This window comes from Dipodomys merriami, unplaced genomic scaffold (genome assembly GCF_024711535.1).
Source record: "Dipodomys merriami isolate MVZ:Mamm:240054 unplaced genomic scaffold, mDipMer1.0.p SCAF_16, whole genome shotgun sequence".
In the NCBI taxonomy this organism is placed as follows: domain Eukaryota; kingdom Metazoa; phylum Chordata; class Mammalia; order Rodentia; family Heteromyidae; genus Dipodomys; species Dipodomys merriami.
This window is the reverse complement of record NW_027202937.1, coordinates 356,824-366,836: the sequence shown is the minus strand read 5'-3', so window position 1 is coordinate 366,836 and position 10,013 is coordinate 356,824. Positions and strand designations below refer to the sequence as shown.

At 43.7% G+C, this 10,013-nt stretch overlaps 1 long non-coding RNA gene across 2 annotated transcripts; it reads left to right on the top strand.

The window, feature by feature from the left end:
• Positions 1-1,472: 1,472 nt before the first annotated feature.
• On the top strand, positions 1,473-9,811 carry LOC138827723 (uncharacterized). Of its 2 annotated transcripts, none has more exons than XR_011372164.1 (4): positions 1,473-1,751; positions 3,310-5,721; positions 5,847-5,986; positions 8,785-9,811. It is a non-coding gene; the product is annotated as an uncharacterized lncRNA (long non-coding RNA). The 2 variants fall into 2 exon arrangements; XR_011372163.1 differs by lacking the exon at positions 8,785-9,811 and adding an exon at positions 7,154-7,321.
• Positions 9,812-10,013: the final 202 nt, after the last annotated feature.

Genomic DNA, 10,013 nt, shown 5'->3' with positions numbered 1-10,013 from the left:
TTCATTAGGTTTTTGAGTGCAAGAAATCCCTTCAGAGACAATCAGGTTGCTTTGCCCTTAATAAAGGTAGTATGCTGAAGATGACTTGTGGCTCATCACTGTGGAATGATATAAGAGGAAAGCTGGGATTCAGAAAGGTCAAGAGTCTCAGAGCATGTCATGTTTAAGGGAGGGAAAGAGAAATCCACAAACACAACAACACTACATCAACTTTTTTTTTTTTTTTGATGGCTCTGGAACTTTCCATCAACTTCCAGGATTCGTTTCCAGGGTTGCCTGCTCTCACGGAGTCTGCTGCCAGCATGGAGCAGACCGCCTGCGGTTCAGAAAGGGTTTCACCACCACCGTGATTATAGCAGTGGCCAGACGTTTATGGCTTATTGCTACTAAACTTAAATCTCAGTAATTCTGAATGACTGAGTTAGCTTAGATTTATGAAGATGCACAGTCGTTTAGCACGGCACTCATTCCAGAAGGGTGTATTATCTAAGCCAATTTTCTCATACGGACGCAGTGGCAATACCCTAGTTACGGCTGCATCCATATTTCCATTATAAAGTCCTATTCTCAAGCTTTTATAATGTGGCCATAAAAATTCTCTCCTTGTTAGAAACGTGGCAAACAAGAACTGAGGCATACAATAGAGTTTATTTTTTTTAACTGAGATTAAAAACACATGCAAAAAGGGTTTGATCTATTCAGCCATTTTATGGCTTAACTCTGGAAACAACAACAGCAACAAAAAATACACCCAACTTTTCTTTCGAGAGATTAGAAGAAGGACGAAAAAGAATGATTGCCCCACACACCAAGTGGATGGAAAACATCCATCTTTACCAGTTCCACATTAAGTTCTTGTAAGAGTAAGAAGAATGATCATTTTGAAGTAGGTTTGAAAATACAAGTGGAAAAAAAAATCTCACCAGAGCAAGCAATGGGTCTCATGTCTTAGGTCCTTGGTCTGTGGGGTAAAGATAATCAAAGAATCAAAGAAGTAGAAAGACAAAGATTGCATTTCAGAAGAATTGTATAAACCTGTAATAACATCTCTTTCCAATACAAAGTTTTCCCCTTCCAGATTGAAGTGTCCTATCAGCCATGGAACTCGATTCAGAGCTCTTCCCGAATCCATCACACAATCCTGGAGTACAGTGCCTATTTGTCTCTGATGTGGCACTCTAGATCACTCCTTTGACTATCTGTGGATAGTAACTTTTAAGCATTCCTTCCTGAGGCAGAAGTGGCTGATAGACTTTATTTTGTAGAAACATTTCTAGTTGGAATTAACACATGCTAAAAACAAAACAAACAAAACACGAGTCACGCCCTCTTGTGGCCATCACAGGCTATGCACCTCGAGTGCAAGAAAGGGCCACATTCCTATGAATGAACTGTCTGATTTGGAGTATAGAAAACAGAATAGGCTTGGGAAGTAGAAATGAATCTCCCCCACAGGGAGATAAAGAGGATGTCTTAGTGTTTTATTATGACCCATGATTAAGAACACAGCCTCCCGGGACAAACTTGCTTGAGTCCAACTTTTAGCTCACCCGTTCCCATGCATTGGAGACAAATAAGACACCTAGGAATGCTTAGACTCCATTTGCCGTCTATGGAGGTTGCAAAAGTAGTACAAGCTGCATCTGGGGGAGTCGTGATCATTGCACCGGAAGGAGGAGAAAACGTTAGCCAGCAGCTGACTTCAGTTACAGCATGGGACGTATCCGGCGTTGCCTTCTAAGCTGTCATTGGTGAGTTGTGTGAGGTTTTTATTTTAAATTTTGTCTGTTTTCATTTTTGTTGCATTTTGTGTTTCTGAGAATCAAATTCAGAGCTGGGCACAGGCGAGACTGCTCTATCCCTGAGCTGACTGCATAGCCCCCAGTTTTCTTTCTTCATCTTTCTTCTTTTAAAAGTCAGTACCGAGGCTTGAACCCATGGCCTCCTGCCACTCCAAGGTGGCATTCTGTCACTTGAGCAATGTGTTCAACCTTTTATTGCTTCTGTCTCACATTTTTGTGATCACTTCCTAGATTTGGCCTATAGCATAGCTGGGATCTGTGATGTGTCTCGATGTCTGGCTCACTGATTGAGATGAGGTCTTTCTAACTTTTTGCATGGATTGACATTGAACTGAGATCCTCCAGATCTCTGCCTCCTAAGTAGCTGGGATTCTAGATAGACCCCTTTCTTTACTGGCCTTGTTCTGTTTTAAATATTTGTCTCTCTTTTTATTTCACTTTCCTTCCTTCCTTCCTTCCTTCCTTCCTTCCTTCCTTCCTTCCTTCCTTCCTTCCTTCCTTCCTTCCTTCCTTCCTGCTTGAACTTCTGTAATCCAGGCATCAGCCAGCCCACTTGGCTGAAGTGTTTTCCTCTTGGTTTCAGTAAGCTTGCAGATTAATATATTTTTATTAAAGGAGAAACCTTGGGTTTTCTTACACCATATAAGAAATTAGAATTGTGTGGGATTCGCTGGCTCATGTGGACTGTCTGGAGGTAATTAAGGTAAGAAGGGTTCCTGGAACATGGGCTGTGTCATTCCTGGCATTTCAGGGAGATGACTTGTCGCTTCCAGTTAAGACACTAAGGTGGGTGAGTGTACCAGGAAGATGAAGGGAGAGGAGCTGGGAGCGCCGTGCCCCGGGCACAGCACGGAGGTGTGCCAGCCACTCACTGGCGCGGGAGACCCGGGAGGGGGGCTAGCTGAGCTTTATGGTGGTCGGTGTACCATGGAGATAGCAGAGCAATGTTTTCTGGGAGGCCAGGGATCTCCTCAAGGGCTGTTTGCTCAGGTGGATGTGTGTGCAGTCTGTAGCAGGAGCTTGGGGGGAGGGGGGCAGTGAAGGGCTGAGATTCTGTTTCTGGGTCCTTACCGAGAGGCTTCCTGTTTGCAGTCTCTTCTGCCGTGGTACCAACACCACAACCTCAACAGCATCTCTTCTTCATTCTATTTCCTATTTTGGGATGCTCTCATTCCGCCGGAATGTCACCAAGTGTGGCAGTGCAGTTGTGCATCAGGAGGAGGATGTGCTGTATTAAAAGTTGCATAAGGATGTGTCCACCCTTTTGTTCTGACTGCATCACCTGTTGTCTGATATCTCCCTAATGAGAGGATCTTTCTTTAGACATGGGTATCTTCATGAATTCCTATTGAAAGCAAATTCCTCCACATTATTAAATAACAATAATTAATATGCAAACAGGGCTTGCTTTGTGCTAGACATCTACTCAACATACATATTTTAATTCATTCCAGTTTCTTTCATCAAGCTCTCTGAGTAGGTGTTAATTTTGTCTCTCATTGTACAGATGGAGAAATGAAGTAAAAAAAAGAGGTCAAGACACTTGAATTGGTCCTCATGACTAGGAAGCGAACCCAGACTGCCAAATGCCAAAGAGTGAGCGTGTGACCATTGATTTGGACCCTATTAAGTATCTTAAGTAGGATGTGTTAATGAAGAACTGACTCAGAAAAGTCAGCCTAATTAATGAAACATCTTCCAGAGAACTGAATGAGCGTGTGACCATTGATTTGGACCCTATAAGTATCTTAAGTAGGATGTGTTGTTAATGAAGAACTGACTCAGAAAAGTCAGCCTAATTAATGAAACATCTTCCAGAGCACTGAATGCAATGTATTCCAGCGTAATTAGTGCAGCATCTTCCAGAGTAGTTCTTGTCCAGAAGGAAGCTCAGTCTGGGTGGGCGTTAATGGGGATGAGCAGAATTGCAGCCTGGCAACTGCTGCCTAGTGCCGGCCCCAGAACCTGATAGAATCTTCTGTGCATCTATGTGAAGATGGAAGAAGAAATAAATGACAGGAAGACAACCACACATGTAGGAGGCCATCAAAGCCCCTTTGCAGACATTGGAGGAGGACAGCCCCCCTCTTTCTCCGAATATCTGCCCATTTGTATTTCTGCAGAAAAGTTGCTTACAGAATGAGATGGCAAATTCTCGATCGCTTTTGGAAAGCTGAGGGAGCTTTGTGAGCCAGCGAAGCTGCAGAGCCTAAAATAGTGTGTTTCTCTCTCCACCCCGCTTTCCTCTCTCTCATCTTCCCATGGTTCTGGGGTAACAGATGCTGATGGAGGTTTTTGGACTCTCAGAACGTCACATCCATCAGTTAACGTGTTACCAAACTGGGGAGAATTTACAAACAATATGTTTTGCCTGCACTACTTCAATCCATTGGATAGAGAGAAGAGTTCATCACAGTAGCCTAGAAGTGAAAACCAGATTAGATTAATGAGCAACTGACCTTCACTGATTAATGAGCAACTGACCTTCACTGATCTTCACCCTGAATTTTCAAAAAAAGAATGGCCTGAGTATAATTTTAACCTGCCCCTGACAAACCCTCCTTCTCTCTTTTCTTGATACCCAAGCTGCTGTTATATTTTGGGGCATAGGTGTTTATACAAGGGAGGTACTTTAGACTTCTATTTCATAATTAATTTACCAGAAGTAAATGCATCAATTTTGTTGCTAATACATTTTGTAGTGTCAAGCAGAGAAATCTATAAACACTAGGTAGAAACTTTGACAGAGATACCTGTATCCTAACACACAAGTTAAAAAATGGAAAATCACCAGCATCTTAGTCATTCATTATATGTCCTGACCCTAACACCAAAACAAAACCTTCTTCATCTTCAGCAGCTGTACTTCAACCTTGTAGCTTTTGAATTCTACCCCAAAGGGTCCCATAGTAATCCAGACTATTCGAAGTATAGTTTCTTTCATTCGATGCTATGTTTGTGGGAGTTGGCTGACTTCTTGAAACAATTAGGATTAAAAGAGGTGGAGCTGTGTCTTGCTAGGTGTCCTGGGCTCATAGGTCTTTGTGTGGCCCAAAGCCCATTGTGCAAAAATAAAACCAAAGCAGGTGAGCCAGTGACCCCTTCCTCTCAGGAGGCTGAGATCTTGGAATTGCAGCTCAAAACCAGCCTGCGGAGATAAATTGGAGAGATTCTTGGATCCAATTAAGCAATAAAAAGTTCGAGCTGAAGGAGTGGCTCAGTGGCAAAATGCCAGCCATGTTCAGGAGGATCAAGCCCTGCATAAAAAGAAGTGATAAACTAAAAATCAATAACCTCAATAAAGGGAAGACATGATCACTCTGAATTTCATCTACAATTGCCTTTAAAAACATTACTTCTCGGGGCTGGGGAGGTGGCTCAGTGGTAGAGCGCTTGCCTTGCATGCCAGAGGCCCTGGGTTCGATTCCTCAGCACCACATAAGCAAAAAGAAAAAGTCAGAAGTGGCACTGTGGCTCAAGTGATAGAGCTCTAGCCTTGAGCTGAAGAGCTGAGGGACAGCGCCCAGGCCCAGAGTTCAGGCCCCACGACCGGACCCAAAAAAACCCCCAAAAAACAAAAAACATTACTTCTCAGATGCAAGGCTGTGAGAACGATCCTCCTCTAAAATAGTTCCTGAGGAAGTTCGTGCAGCTCTACGTGAAAGGTTCCAGGATAAGCGCCCTGCTTTATCGACTTGTTCCACCTTTGTGAAGTTACACTGTTACCAAAAAGGAAAGCTACAGACGGCGCTACAAAAAGAAATGAAACTTTATTTCTTTCTATATTGCCAAAATATATATAAGTGATCATCCCATGATGTGATGTTTAGAGAGGCAGGGCAAAGTGCAGGAGATTTTAGGAGAAAGAATGATTCCATTTCAGCTTTTGGTTAAGATGTAACATAGAAGATTCCAAAAGGTAAGTGTGAGTCTTGGGATGAGTGTGAGTCTGGGGGGAAACTTTTTAAAAGATTTATCTTGCTTAATAAGTTTTGCATGCCAGTTTAGTTTTTGTTTTGGGGGGTCTTTTTTGGTATCTTTCAGAGATACACAACACGAGAACAGGTATAAGCAGAATCTGAGAAATCATATGTGCAAAGAATATGAAGTGGATCTGTGATGAGAACAAAGACAGGCCAGGCATGGTGGTTCATGCCTATAATCCCAGCACACTGGAGGCCGAGGTAAGAGGATCTCATGTTGGAGGCTAGCTTGGGCAATGCAGTCTGAGGATCGCCAGGCTGCATGGTGACTTAGCTTTAAAAGAGACAAATGGAAAACACTTAAGTGTTCTCGGAAGAAATGAATTTTGATATCTATTTTATTTGTTTTGCTTTGTTTCTTGGGGGGCAGTCCAGTCGTGGGCCTGAACTCTGGGCCTGGGCGCTGTCCCTCAGCTCTTCAGCTCAAGGCTAGCACTCTACCACTTGAGCCACAGTGCCCCTTCTGGCTTTTTTTTCTGCATATGTGGTGCTGAGGAATCGAATCCAGGGCCTCAGGCATGCAAGGCAAGGGCTCTACCACTGAGCCACCTTCCCAGCCCTGATACCTATTTTAAAAGGAAAAAATATATTTGCTAGTCTATGATTGTGTAGACTGAATGTAGATATGGAAAGAAAGAGATTGTTGGAAAGGGTAAGGGTATACATAATTTAAAATCCAAAAGATGGCTCAGTGGTAGAGTGCTTGCCTTGCATGCATGAGGCCCTGGGTTTGATTTCTCAGCACCACATAAACAGAAAAAGCCAGAAGTGGTGCTGTGGCTCAAGTGGTAGAGCGCTAGCCTTGAGCTGAAGAGCTGAGGGACAGCGCCCAGGCCCAGAGTTCAAGACTCATGACCGACCAAAAAAAAAAAAATCCCAAACAAGTCAGGAACTGGTGGCTCACACATGAAATCTTAGCTTCTCAGGAAGCTGAGACCTAAGATGGGGGTTTGGAGCCAGCTGGGGCAGGAAAGTCCATGAGACTTTTATCTCCAATTAATCACCACAACACCAGAAGAGGAGCTGTGGCTCAAAGTGATAGAGCACTAGCCTTGAGCAAAAGAGTTCAGGGACAGTGCCCAGGCCCTGAGTTCAAGCCTCAGGATGGACCAAAAAAGGTAAGAAAAAGGAAAAGAAAACAAACACAAAAGTATTCAAAAAGATGAGTCCACTGAAAGATGTATAGCCCGTGAAGATCGAAGTAGTATGATAACCTTTCTATTTTACATGAATGACACAATGCCTATGAATGTCTGCCCTGCTTGTACATGAAGCTATCAGTACATTTGGACTCAATGTTAGCTCCTTATTACTTCTTTGACCAACCTTTGACAATGAATGAATTCATAAGACAGCTTTTTAACCCAGGGAGAAGCCTTGAAGATGTCAGAACCAAATAGCCTGAAATGTTCTATCAAATGAGTCCAGACCCAAGAGAATCCAGACTAGCATCTGACACCTCATTGAAATTACACTTTATCGAGTGTCTCCACTTCCCTAGTGTGTGTCTGTTGTGAAGTTTATCTGTGGGTTATATGCCCTGCTTTAAAATAAAAACAATACAGTCCACTTCAAGGCCATGTCAGAGGTGTTCATGAGTAAATTAACGATTGCTCCACCCACCAGGTAGGGTCCCCATTCCCAAAAGTTTACCACTAAAATGTCAGTTATCCTCGAGGAGCGCAGGAACTAAAGCCGTGTGGGGATAGCTCTTCCACCCCTGAAGGTTCATCACTATTTTTAGTCAGAGCCTTGGCAAAGCATCCGCTCCCTATCAACCAGCAAGAAGCGTGTGCTGGAAGAACCAAGTGAAAGATGCCTAGAGCAATGGACAGATTTCCCTTCTTTTGAAGAATGCTCCGTCCCTCTGCTGTCTGTCTGCGCTGGGAAGTTTGAGGGAGGATGTCACAAAATGCAGCAGCAGAGACGAAAGTGGGACTCGCACGCGTGGCAGGCAAAGATCCCTCACTCAGAGCTTAAAGCGGAGCTCGGGACAGTGAGCCAAGCAGGCGGGCCCGGCCGGGGGTCAGTGCCAGCCACCTGCCAAGATCCCCTCAGGCAGAAGCCTCCACCCTCGCCCGTCCCCAGAGCCTCAGTGAATACTACTGTGCCACAAGGTTGACAAAATCCCTTCTATAACAGTTGGGGTTTCTTTTTTGTCCATATTCAGTGAGAAGCAAGAGAAGCTTGTACTATAACAGAAACAGCTACAATGTGATCACCGTGGCCTTGTCCAAGGTGGGAGGAAAATGAAGAAACATTGTCTCACTAGCTGGAGGTGCAAAGTGTCCACGCACAGCCTGGGCCAAATCACGTTCCATCCACGACGATTCTGGGGTCCCCGGGCCTCCCATCGCCCCCTCTCCCACCATCTCTGGACCCCATCTTCTTCGTTAATCACGCCTGGCGTCGTTGATGTCTTTAGTTTCGTCCATCTTCACCCAGCTTCTTACAAAATGCCCGTGGTCGTGTTTCCTACTCACCCCTTTCTCTTCTCCAATTCTCTCTTCAGTTTGGTTTTTCTGGGGTTTGAACTCATGGCCTTATCAGTTGGTAGGCCGGCATTCTACCACATGAGCAGCTTTACAACTCTCTCCCTCCATTTTGGACCCACTCAAACTGATCGTAACTGTTCTTAGAGAACATTCCCCGTGTTAGAAACCTCTTCCTGACCTGTGGCGATCTCTTCATGGCTTTCTGTCCAGGTCTTAATAAGCTTCTTGTTGCTTTCATGGGCCTGTCGTTCAGTCTGAGATCAATGTACGTGATCTGTCACAAAGCGTAAAAAGCAGTGTGCTGAGACCGGCGTTTACAATGTTATGGGATGCAGATGGCACTAGCAGCCTGCCCGGGCATCTATACCGGGCTCTAATGCAGACCAAATGCCCGCGTGAAGAGTAGCAGGCGTGGGAAAGAAAGACACCAGAGTGTTGTCTATGCTTGGAGGCCGTCCTTCCTTACTTCTCTGAATCTAATTAATTTCGTTATTATTTCTCTAGGCCTGTTCATTTCTCTCTTTCATCTACCCGAGTTTTAAAGCGAAGGAACAAGAAAGCATTCCTTGTAGGCCAGAGGAAAATCAGTGTGTGAGGCTTTGTCCGAAGGGTAAACAGAATTAAGTTCATCCTGTACAACCTCCCACGGGAAGACAAAACACATGGGATAAAAGGAAATAGCCCGATAAAATCGGGGTGCAGAAAACCTGACATCAATTAAAGCGACAGCTCACATACCTGGGCGTCATTGTTTGTGTAATTAGAGAAAATAAAGTCAAGAAGCTGGAGGAGAATAAATATGAGCTAATAAGTAAACACCACCCAGCATGCACTGGGACAAAGGCTGCCATTTAAAAGGCAAACTTAATTACTACAGGATCCTTTCCAAGAGCCTTACAAGTTATTTTTACATTACAAGTAACGGCCACAAAGCTGGGTTAAGTTACAGATGAAAACTGTATGTTTACAAAGGTGGGGAAGGGTGATGAGGCAAAAGTGATCAAAGTAAAATGTATGCAGGGATGAGAATATAAAATGAATGCAGGGATGAGAATAGAATAATGAAACCCATTACCTTCGTTTGAAAAGGAGGAGAAGGCATAAGAAAGAGTACCAGGGTGATTACAATCAAAGCACATTCCGTGTATGCATGGAAATACCATGATGCAAATCCTTGGTACAAACTAATACATGTTAATGAAAATGTTAAACAAGTGTGGGAAAGATATGACTTCAAGAGAAAGGCCCTCAGACTCCATTTTAATTCTGTGAAAGACAAAGAAAATGAAAACTACAAAATTATCCCAGGAATTAAAAAAATAGAATATCTTCACATTTTTAAATTAAAAAAAAAATCACTGCAATATCACTGCAATGTTTCAGTATATCATTGTATTTGTCGGTTAGTGTCTGCTGCATAACAAGCCAACCCAAATACAGTGATTTAAGACAAGAACTTCTTGAACTCACTGCTCTGGACAGTTCTGTGCTGGCCAAAATTGCCAGACCTTAAGCTGAGTAGTTCATAAGTCTGTTGTGGGCCGGTATGGATTCCAAGGCTGACAGATTGTAAACAATCTCTCTTCCATACATAGCCATGGACTGACCGCCAGTCAGGGCAGCCAGAACTAGGACCATGTGCAGTTCACCGGCCAGCAGGTGAGGCTCCAGTTATTCCCATGATATTTTTTTCTCTCAAAGAAGCAAAACTGGAAACTGCAAAGCCTCTTACT